General features: G+C 36.6%; 1 long non-coding RNA gene across 1 annotated transcript; it reads left to right on the forward strand.

Moving 5' to 3' along the window:
• Positions 1-5,253: 5,253 nt before the first annotated feature.
• On the forward strand, positions 5,254-10,504 carry LOC113314031. Its single transcript, XR_003342229.1, has 4 exons — positions 5,254-5,362; positions 5,848-5,894; positions 9,049-9,203; positions 9,847-10,504. It is a non-coding gene; the product is annotated as an uncharacterized LOC113314031 (long non-coding RNA).
• Positions 10,505-11,131: the final 627 nt, after the last annotated feature.

Genomic DNA, 11,131 nt, shown 5'->3' on the forward strand with positions numbered 1-11,131 from the left:
TTCAACTGATTGCACGACTTGCTCACATTCCATCGTGTGTTTGAACACACGTGCCGTAGACCGCCAGACCAAAACCCTAAGTGATATCCCCCAAGTGACACGATTGACGTCTCGTGGTTTGTTAGTCAATTGATGACTTCGTGGTTTGATGGGACGATGAGTCCATGTAGTCGTTGAGTTGAACATGATGTTCTGAAACTCATGAATTGAACATGTCATGAGACAGAGGTATAGTTCTTACGATGAAGTGAGCAAGTATTGCTCATTCGATGGATCGTTGAATATTGATTGTTGAACCAATATTGAGCAAATATTCATCTGAGCAAGTGTTGCTCATGTGATGAATTGTTGAATATTTGATCGTCTGAGCATGTGTTGCTCATCTGATGGATTATTGGCAGCGTACCAAAAATATTAATTAGAATACTGGTCGTTGAACCGAGCATAATTAATAAAATTAATGACCATGAGGTCGTAAAATTATTAAGGTTGGAATCTGGAATGATGATCCTTGGATTCAGAAACCCTAATTTGATCAATTGATGATCAATTCATGGTTCGTCAGAATTTCAACCATGGGACGAAGGAGGGAGCGACTACATGGGACCGTGGATCAACCATGTAGTGTCCATATGCTCACGTGAGCAAATACGAAGAACTCCTGAAGAGTTGACGATTTGTTGGTGAAGAATGATTAAATGCTGGTTTAATCATTTATTCAAAATGCTCGTCTGAGCCTTAGGTGAGAAAACCTAATTAATTATGACGAGGCGAGGGACCGACCATGGAGTCATGAAACCGGCCCTGGGTTGTCCCGTGACCGCCTGACGATCACTTCATGAAAATCCAAAGTGTTTGGGAGAGTTTTGGACCTAATACGAGCAATTGTGCAAATTAGGTCAAAACTGTGAAAATTGATGGGACCGGCTTCCGTGAGCCAAAGAGCCAATCTTGGTCGGTCAAGATAGCGTGCTCGTGTCCCCAAGGCGTCCGCGTCTCAGTCCTGAGAATTTTGATATTTTCTGGCGTGCAATTGAGCATCCATTCGAGAAAATATGCCAAAATTAGGGTTTCGACGAAACTGAGGAAAACACCATGAGATGATGAAAAATAATTATAAAATAAGGAATGAGGAGGCGTGGGACCGCCGTGGTCAAGGCATGGTCGGCCGGTCGTGACCACGGTCCCGTGGTGCCTTTTCCTTAATTTTATAATATTTTGATGATTTTATGAAAAATTCATGAATTTTGAGAAATTTGATGAATTTTGGGAGTTTCCATGAATTGAAGGAGTTTTCATGAGTTCAAGGAAGCAAAAAATATTAAAATAATAAAACAAGGGCGTGTGGGACCGTGGAAGGCATGGGCCGTAGGGCCCGGTCCCACGAGTTTCCCTAATTTTATAATGATTTTATGAAAAATTCATGAATTTTGAGAAATTTGATGAATTTAGGGAGTTTCCATGAATGAAGGAGTTTTCATGAGTTCAAGGAAGCAAAAATATTAAAATAATAAAAACAAGGGCGTGTGGGACCGTGGAGGCATGGCCGGCCGGCTAGGGCCCGGTCCCACGAGTTTTCATAATTTTTTAATATTTTTAGGTATTTTGATGATTTGAGGGAATTTTTCCTAATTTGAGAGAAATACCATGAAATCAAGGAATTTGATGAATTCAAGGAAAACTAATAATAAAATAATAAAACAAAGGGGCATGTGGGACCGGCTGGCCAAGGCCCGGTCCCACAAGTTTTCATAATTTATATTATTTTATTATTATTTGATGAAGGAGTTTTTTCATGAAATTAGAGAAATAATAATAATAGTAGTAAAATAATAAGAAACCGTGGGTGTGGGGCCGGTTGGCCAATGGTCACGCCCCACACTCCTTTCCTTAATTTTGTATTATTTTTTATGGATTTATGAAAGTACCATGAAACCGAGGAGTTTTCTCGAGACGAAGGAGATTTGATAAAATGAGAGGATTTTCATCAAATAATGGAAAATAATAAAAATACACTAAAAATATAGAACTGGCGTGGAATTGACCACGACATGGTCGGTCGGTCGTGTGTCCGTGCTCCCAGCACCCTGGTCAATATTTTTAATTATTTATTATTTTCTTCTCTTTTTTGCATAGGTTCATCGTTTCGTTGTATTTTGAAATACTCATCCGTGCGGTGACTGTTAGTTTATCATCTTTGAATACACCTTCACCATTTGAATCGGGGCTTACTTAGAGGTAGCTCAGACGCCCGGTTGTTGATTATTTATTACTAATTGTGGAATTCAATGGAGAATAATTCACAAAACTGAGTAATAAGATGTTTATTATTAATTCATAGGATCAGCTGAGGATGCGACTGCGGATTCAGAATAATAAAGTGAGCATTACCATTCCATGGGATCGTAGATTTGACCATAGAATCAGAGTAATTAAGGTTTATCTATTACCATTTATGAGACCAGTTGTGGATTCGATCATGAAATCGGAGTAATGAGATAATATAGTTATCGTATTCTATGAGATCAAGTTGTGGATTCGATCATAGAATCAGAACAATTGTTATTGTCATTCCATGGAACCAGTCGTGGATTCGACCATGGAATATGAGCGATTGTAATTAGGAATAATTAATTTTGTGGCTCTATACTAGCAGAGCAAGCTGTCTAGGAGCATTAATTATCCTGATACGAGCTTGCTGGTAAGTCATATCCTTTATATAGTCAGGGTAAACTTGTTGTTTGTTCCTGAAGACGTTATCGCTCTATACTAGAAGAGCAAGCTGTCTAGGAGCCGTCCATGTCGTGATGCTATATAGATGAAAGTATTCAGTATTCATGAGATATGTCGTTGTCCAGTCGTGAGACTACATATCTACATGTACTCTGAGAGAAAGTACTCTCCGTTGAGGATTCGATGAGAGAGTCGTGTCTCAATACTCGCGTCCGATTGCTTAATCAGAACTTCGTATAATTATGAGTTTACAATTTTAGCCTTTATCGAAAATCCACCATCTATAATAATTACTAAATTGGATACATTGTTCTTCTTAACATTCAGGTAAATATATTTCATCATTCACTCATTTTATTTTCATAGTTTTGATTTCATTTAAAATAGAGTTGTATTTGAGTCTAACCGGGATTTAGAATCTCTCACTGTAAGTGTATCATTTCAGCTTTGATTTTATGTTACAAATTTATGTGTTAATATTTTCATAACGTAGTATTTTGTAGGGTTAGAAAACTTAGAACTGGGTTTTACGGATTTGCTTTAGGTTTCTACAACTTACGCTACAACTTACGCTACGTATATGACGTCTCAATCATAATGCGGAAGAATTTTGACGATGTGTGCTCGACGAGAAATTATCTGAAACTTTGGTTTCAACTTTCAAATGAAGGTGAAATTAGAGGTCTTTAAATGCAGAATGTAAAGATGATCTAGGTTTCTTATAGAATTCAGCTAGCTTCATACGAAAAATCCGTCTCAAACATTTACTAATTTTCAGAATTTTGATTTCAAATAGAGGTATATGCGGAACTAATTGAGACATTTTGTTATTTTGGTACTTCAAAGAGTTCATTATTTGTTTGCAGTTAACTAACAAAGTTTTAGCCGCAATAGAAAATGAAGCGGGTCCTTCCTGTACCTTTTAACTAAACTAATAAACTTTGCTTCTCTATTTGTTTACAGTTAAACTAATAACTCTTTGAAATTGAGCAAAGTAAGTATGGTTTCATGCTTAATGAATATTTGGTTTTTACTTTCTTTTTTCCTCATTTCCTTACTGTACGAATAAATAAGCATTTTATGACAACTTTTATATGATGTAATAGTTTGGTTTGTTAGCTTCACATTTTATGGCAAGTTTCTTATAGGGAATTGAGTCAATATTAGCCCACTTTCTGTAATTTCAGGTTTTCTTCTGGATTTTGCAAGGTGCAGTGGGATGTGAAATCCTTCTCTGCAGGATATGATCATGGTATCTTAAAAATTTAACTAATATCATGCTATTATCGAATTGCAATACGGGTCTCTTCTAGCCTACATAGAAATATCTGAACATATTTGGCAAAGGTTCTCTTTTGCAAATCATACTACATATGTCCCATTTTATCTTTTTCATGGGGTTTGGTTAATTTCTCATTTGACGAATTTCACTTATTTTTTTTCCTTCGGTTTTAGTTGATTTTATCTTCGTTCACTTTGCTGAAACGGTCATCGGGGCGAAGATGTCATTTACTGAAAGGCCACTCCTGCTGTGCAGGATGATGCTCATCAAGGATAAGCTTTTGGTCAGAAAGGACATGACAACAGTAACATCATGAGGCATAATGAAAGGGGAGCAGATAACCCATGTATTAAATCCATTAAATATTGAATATACGCATGTAGGTAATCCAATATCCGGGTGTTATTTGTAGGTCAATGTAGTTTGGGGCTGAGAGTAGGGAGGAGATCTGTTCGGATTATCATGTTGGTGACAAGTTTAGGCATGGTCAAAAAAGAACTGTCGTTATGACATGACACGAGAAGAGATTTCATAGTGAAAGCATCACCCAAGACATCATTGTGAATCCACATATATCCCTTTTCGACTAACAATTGTTCAGGTTATTGAAAGTACCACGGGGAAGGCTGCAGATCATGTGGGGAAGGAGGAGGTGCTTCTCCCTTCAGTTGGCTATATTCGTTTGGTTTTTCCTTTGGTGGGTTATATAATGGCTAAGTTAGTGAAATCATACTCTTCGAATTCTCTTAGAAGTACAATGTAATGAGTAAAGTTATGTTAACATGTTCTGCTGTGAAACTTACGCCTATCTCTACTATTTTTTAGGCATACTTTGACAGTTGATTAAATTTAGATTTAATGTTATAACAAGTTAAATATTATTTCATTTGTTCGGCTCTTAGCAAGCATCATGTGAACTCCAAAGGTCTCGCTCCCAATGAAAATCTTATTCCTTTAAAATCCTAAGCTCCTTAGGCTCCACGTTGAACGGTGACCGTCACCCTTTCACAAAATTGCTCCGTTTCACTTTTCCTCAAAAAAGAGAAAAACAAGGTTTTTTCCACAAAATAAAGAAATTTTTGTATTTATTATACAAAAAAAAACAAAAAAAAAAAGTTTTTCTTTTGAACGAAGTTGAATCTCCATAACCCTAATAACATCTCTTTTATCCATACCCTTATTCTATTCTCTTCTTCTCTCTTTGTTTGCCTTCTCCATCTCTTTGTTCATCTCTTTGTTTTTGTGATAAAACCCTAACCCATGTACTGTTTTGCAGGTACAATCAATAAACCCTAACCCATGTTTATTTTGCAGGTACAAAAGAGCAATATCACATTCTGTTAATCGGTGTGTGATCTTATACTTTTTGCCTATCTCACAGTTTTGTGAGATACTTATTTTTTTCTTTTTCTTTGATTGATAAAGAATTTGATGATGGGTTTGTTAGTTGATCTACACAGATATTTGGTTGGTATAAATTGCAGTGTCTGGATTATGTGAATCGATTCTTGCTATCGTTTCTTCTTCTCATCGCTTTGGTCGTTGGTTTTATTTTGATTACAGGTTATTTCATTGAAAAAAATGGCATTCCGGGAAAAAAGAAGTGATCTGCACATAAATAACACTTTTCCGGAACAAAAAAAAAAAAAGGAAAAAAATTCATCAAAACCCTAAAACCACATCATAATGTTCTCTTTTCGCTCATCGTTTTTCTCCATTATATTCTCTCTGATTTTCAGAGTAGTCATCGTGGCTTTTAGGTCATGTTCTTATTAATACGAAGGATAATCACGACACAGGGGTTTGCTTATTTGGATGTTTCGATTTTGCAGACTAGGGTTTATTGAGGTTTCGCTTTTGAATTCAATCAAAATCACTGGTATAGCATCGCTTGATTCATTCTCTTCTCATTGTTTGGTTCCGAAAATCGCTGTTTCAGTCAAAACCCCTAATTGATATTCAATTTTGATTCTTGATGTGTTAGGTTTTTTTATTTTTTATTTTTTTTACAAAACTAGTGACAAAACCCCTAGGTGAACAAACTAATGATAAGAAAAAACCGGTCATATTATTTCTACCAAATAAAAACCGTTTCAAATAAAACTGGGACAAAAACCCCAAGTCAAATGATAATGAGCAAATTTAACTTTTTTTTATTTTAAAAAAAACCCAAATGTACCATTTCATCTTCTTCTTCTTCTTCTTCTTCTTCTTCTCTGATTTCTTTTTTCTTTTTTCTTCCTACTCCTTATCCCACCACCATCATCACCAGCAGCAACAATGGATCTCCACGAACACCAACAACAATTTTATTCTCCCCCGACACACCACTTCCCTGTAATTCCCTGTAAATTTAGTTTGTTCATTGAGAAACGGTTGTTGTTATTAAAGCCGACAGATCTAAATCGAGAAATTCTTTTCTCAATCGTTCATTTCAAGTCCCTAAAACTGAGAAAGGAAGAAGCAGCAGCTGCCGCTGTTATCACCTGAAATTAGATCGAGACAGAGATGAAGAAGCAGAAAATAACGACGCTGATTCAAGAGATGAAGAATTCGAGAGACGTTTTCTCTCAATCATTAGTTCATTCATTTCCCTAAAACTGAGAAAAGAAGAAGCAGCAGATGCCGCTGTTTTATCACCTGAAATTGAGAGTAAATCTCGTTGCTGTTGATTGAGAAATAGATCGAGAATTGGGAGATGTGAAAAGGGTAAGATAGAGATGATGGATTTGAAACAGATTTGAGATGGGTTGAATCTGAGATTGCAAGAAATTGGATCTGCATCTCGTCTGGGGTTGATTCAGAAATTGAAACTCAGAGTTGAGTTAGATTGATGTGAAGATGTGAATCAGGTTGTTGCTGGTGAAATTGAGGTTCTGACGATGGAAATTGGTTAGGGTTTGGTTTCTGCTGCTCCTGTAGATATCTGAGATGAATGGAGAAAAAGATGGGGATTGGAGGAATTTATGGTTGAGAGAAGGCTTACAAGGAATAAGTAGAAGAACTGAAGTTGTAGCTGGTGGTGATGATGAAGTTGCAGAACCAGTTGCTGCTACCACGACGAATTTGATATGAAATCGAGGTCTTGTTGTGATGAATTTATGAACAGGTTTTTCCTGAAATCGAAGTATGGAAGAGGATGATGATTGAATTGAAGTGGGGGTTTCTATAACTGAAGAATTATGTGATGTATGTGAACTGATGGTGCTATGGGTTAGGCTTTTGGATAGAGTTTGTCATGGAGAAGATTCAGTTGATGGAGGATTTAGAGATGGTTTTGGTGCAATGGAGTTGGAGAATGACAGAAGCTTGAATATGAGATGTTGCAATGAGTAAGTTGTGGATGTTGTGCAATGAGTTTGTGGTTGCTGTGTGATTGTTAACAGGTTTTTGAGGCAGCAAAGAGATGCAGGTGGAAGTGGCCTAAGTTTGAAATGCAATTGGTGTTGTATATGAATGAATTGCAGGTTACCTGAGCAGCTGCAGGTGGTATATGCAAATGGGGTTGTGCAGGCGACTGAAATGGTGTTGGTCTGTGTTGCAGACAAGGAAATGGAATAGAAGATGGCAGTGTTGGTTTGATGGAAAAAGGCTGTGACTGAAGAAATAAATAAATTGAATTGATGGCCTGATGGTTGAAAGAATAGAATGAGGTTGTTGATACAATGATGTTGGCTTGAATGAATGATTGAGAAGATTCACAAATAGATGAATGCTAGGAAAAGCAGGAAAGTATTGTGGAGTTGTGGATTATAGGGTTGGAATTGGAAGTGCAGGTTAAGATGCAAAGAATATGGCCTGGTGGATAGTGCAGCTGGAGTTGAAGCAATTGAAGGTGGATAGTGCAGCTGGGTTTTGCCTGAAAGTAGAGCTGTTTTTATGTAGAGCTGTGTTACAAGAGATGATGCTGTAAACTAGAGAAGAAATGAAGCTTAAATGAAGTGCAACTACTGATGAATTCTGATGAAACCAATTATGGTTTCATCGTATTTATGATGAAACCATAATCGGTTTCATCGTATTTATGATGAAACCAAAATTGGTTTCATCTAATTTTTGGTCAGTGGTGGTGGTGGTCGTCGGAGAGTGTTGGCGATGTTGTTGGTTTTAGTCGGTGGTGGTCGGCGGTGGTCGGCAGTGGTGGTGCTGACAGTTGATAATATGTGTTTGTAGCATAGAGCATGGATCTGTGTTGTTGTGATGTTGCTGTATCCAAGACAACTGCAACATAAGATCCTTGTTGAATTTTTCTTGTAGTTGAATTCTGATGAAACCAAAATCGGTTTCATCGGATTTGTGATGTAACCAAAATCGGTTTCATCTAAATTTTGGTCAGTAGTGGTGGTGGTCGGTGGTCGGAGGCGGCGGTGGTGGTCGGAGGTGGCGGTGGCGGTCGGAGGCGGCGGCAGCGATCGGAGGTGGTGGCGGCGATGGTTGGCGGTGGTGGTCGGTGGCGGCGACGACGGTGGTGGTCGGTGGCGGTGGTAGAAGGTGGTGTTGCTTGTTGGTGGTGACAATATAATAAGAATTAAAGTGGGGTTGATTTTTGTTTTTGTTGGGGTGATTTAAACTAAGAGGGTAATATAGACCAATTATATTAAATGGGGTTTTTGTGAACAATTTGTTTTGTTAGAGTTTTTGTGTATGGATAGTGACATCTTTGGGGTTTTAACTCGCGGACCGTTTTTTTTATTTGTCTTATTGTATCCGAATTGCAGTAATTTTCTTAATTTTAGTTTACTGATTTTTCTAAGATAGTGTTTAGGTCCTACTGTTGATGGTAAGGTTTTTATAGCCTAATTCCATTGATTTTCAAGTTTCTAATTCTCTTCGGGGATTTCCTAGAGATTTGTATTTCATGTTTGGCCATATGCATTATTCTAATTGAACTGCCATCACATATTTCTTTATAAGGTCAGATTCTATTAACAGATTAATTTGAGGTTTAATTAACAAATCAATACTTGATTTCTTATTTCAATTTCGATTTTGGGTTTACTGGTGAATTGATGCTTACTCTATAGAGTTTCCAGGTTTTGGGTGTAGGATTCTGCTTTGTGTCAGCAAGCTCTGTCAGTGTCCAGTTACTCCATCGATGATCCAACCTCAAGTGACGGAAGTAATGTGTCAGTAGGTGACATAAATATGATGGAGAATTAAGTACAAGATGATCAAGAGCTGGCCACGGGTGAGTGTACTATACCTTTTGTATAAGATTTGGCCTAGATTTTTTGGTATGCATTATTACTTAGATAATTGTCCAATAAGGGTTTAGATGACTTGGTATTTGGATCTTAGTTGATATGAGTTCAGGTTGTGCTTTCTGCTTGGTTAATTGTGGACAAAGCCTTTATCTAATAAGAGTTTATAAAATTTCCCCTTTTTTTCCTCAGCTACATTCAAGTCAAAAAAATTCGTAAGAACAATCCTTTATGTACTACATATCCATTTTTCTCATCTTCGAGATCATGATGCAACTGTGGTACTTGCGCTGCTCATCCATCAGTTATGCTTATACTGTAATATCTTAATCTCCTTGCTAAAGTAAGCATGAATTTGATAAAAATGATTATAATAAGTTGTGAAACAAAAATGTAAGCATCAAGTTTCCAGATGTGAACATATGCATGAACTACATCTTTGGTTTCCGTTGACTATTAGCTTTTTCAACTAATATTTAATGGATTCTTACGGATCAGGTGATCCTTACAACATACTTATACAAGTTTTTCTGATTGCTATTTGATGCATTACTACATGCATATACAGTTACTTCGATTGCTATATTATTCTTTTAATTTTCGTAGATGTTTCAACTGATTAAAAAGCAGGGAAATTGATCCTTGCTGTTGTCAAGGCTGAATACACCACCATGAGCAAAGAGAGGCCAAAGATCATCGTATGACCCTAATTAAGAACCTGAGGATGACCACATACATCCGTGGTGACAGGCGTGTCTTATGCGAAAAAAGGTTGTACTTCATTCCTTTCACAAACGTCGAAGTTGCGACCAGAGATAATCATGGAGTTCCAAGGTATGAGTTCCAAGGTATATTTGAGATAGGTACCTATGTGGTTTAGTAAAACCAATGGAAGACTTTAGAAGAATGTGATATTGTTGAACATACAAACTCAGGTAATCCAAAAGATTAAATTTTATTTTTGAAACCCCTATACAAGTACTAGATGCAAAGTAGTTCTGATTTTAATGAAGAGTACCCATATACAAGTAATGAAATTCCATTTTTGGAACTCATATCATTAATCAATGTAGCATTCTTTGTATTTGTGACCAGGAATGAATTTGATAAATATGATTTTGGACCTGAACACTGCTATTTGTTCCAAATGTTCCAAATACAGATTGGATCATTTGGGGCAAGTGAGCTGGGCTCAACAAGCTAGAGAGTAATTTTACTATCAACATTCACTAGAACACTCACATGCAGTCTAAGTTTGTTGGAAATAACTAATTTCCATAATGAAGTTGAATCATCCCGTGAAGGACTTACGTCGTAATAGGCAATTCAATAAAGTAATATGAGGTACATTTTAACATCTGTGTTTTCTTATATTCCCATCTACATAACACAACACAACATTGTCTCCCACCAAACAAAAATTTGCAATTGCATTAGATATCTGATTTATTAGTAAGCATTTACAACAGTGTAGGCATACACTTTTTGTTAGCACTAAAGATGTAAATCTTTGTTAGGATATGACGATTCATCGGTACTTAAAAATAGTTGCTTTGGAACTTTGTAGTTATGCATTATAACTCCCTGCTAAAGAATGTTCATATGAGTTTTATAGTAAACCAAAATCTTTGCTTAAAATATTTGACATAAAATCTTAGGAAATATTTGACATGAGTTTTATGAGTAACTAGATTTGATTTTTAGACGTACGTTTTGTATTGCAGATTAATATTCTAACCTCTTTATATAATTCATGTTCGAGACATATTCTAGCTATTTAAATTACTTCTTTGGTTTGTGTTGTGTAAAACATGCACTATATGCACCTCATATGTCTGTAAACCTTTCTCAAATACCAACCACTTAGTGAGTTTACGATTGTGTATTTGAGAAAGGGGCATGTTAATATACCGGT

This window comes from Papaver somniferum, chromosome 9 (assembly GCF_003573695.1).
Source record: "Papaver somniferum cultivar HN1 chromosome 9, ASM357369v1, whole genome shotgun sequence".
Lineage (NCBI taxonomy): Eukaryota > Viridiplantae > Streptophyta > Magnoliopsida > Ranunculales > Papaveraceae > Papaver > Papaver somniferum.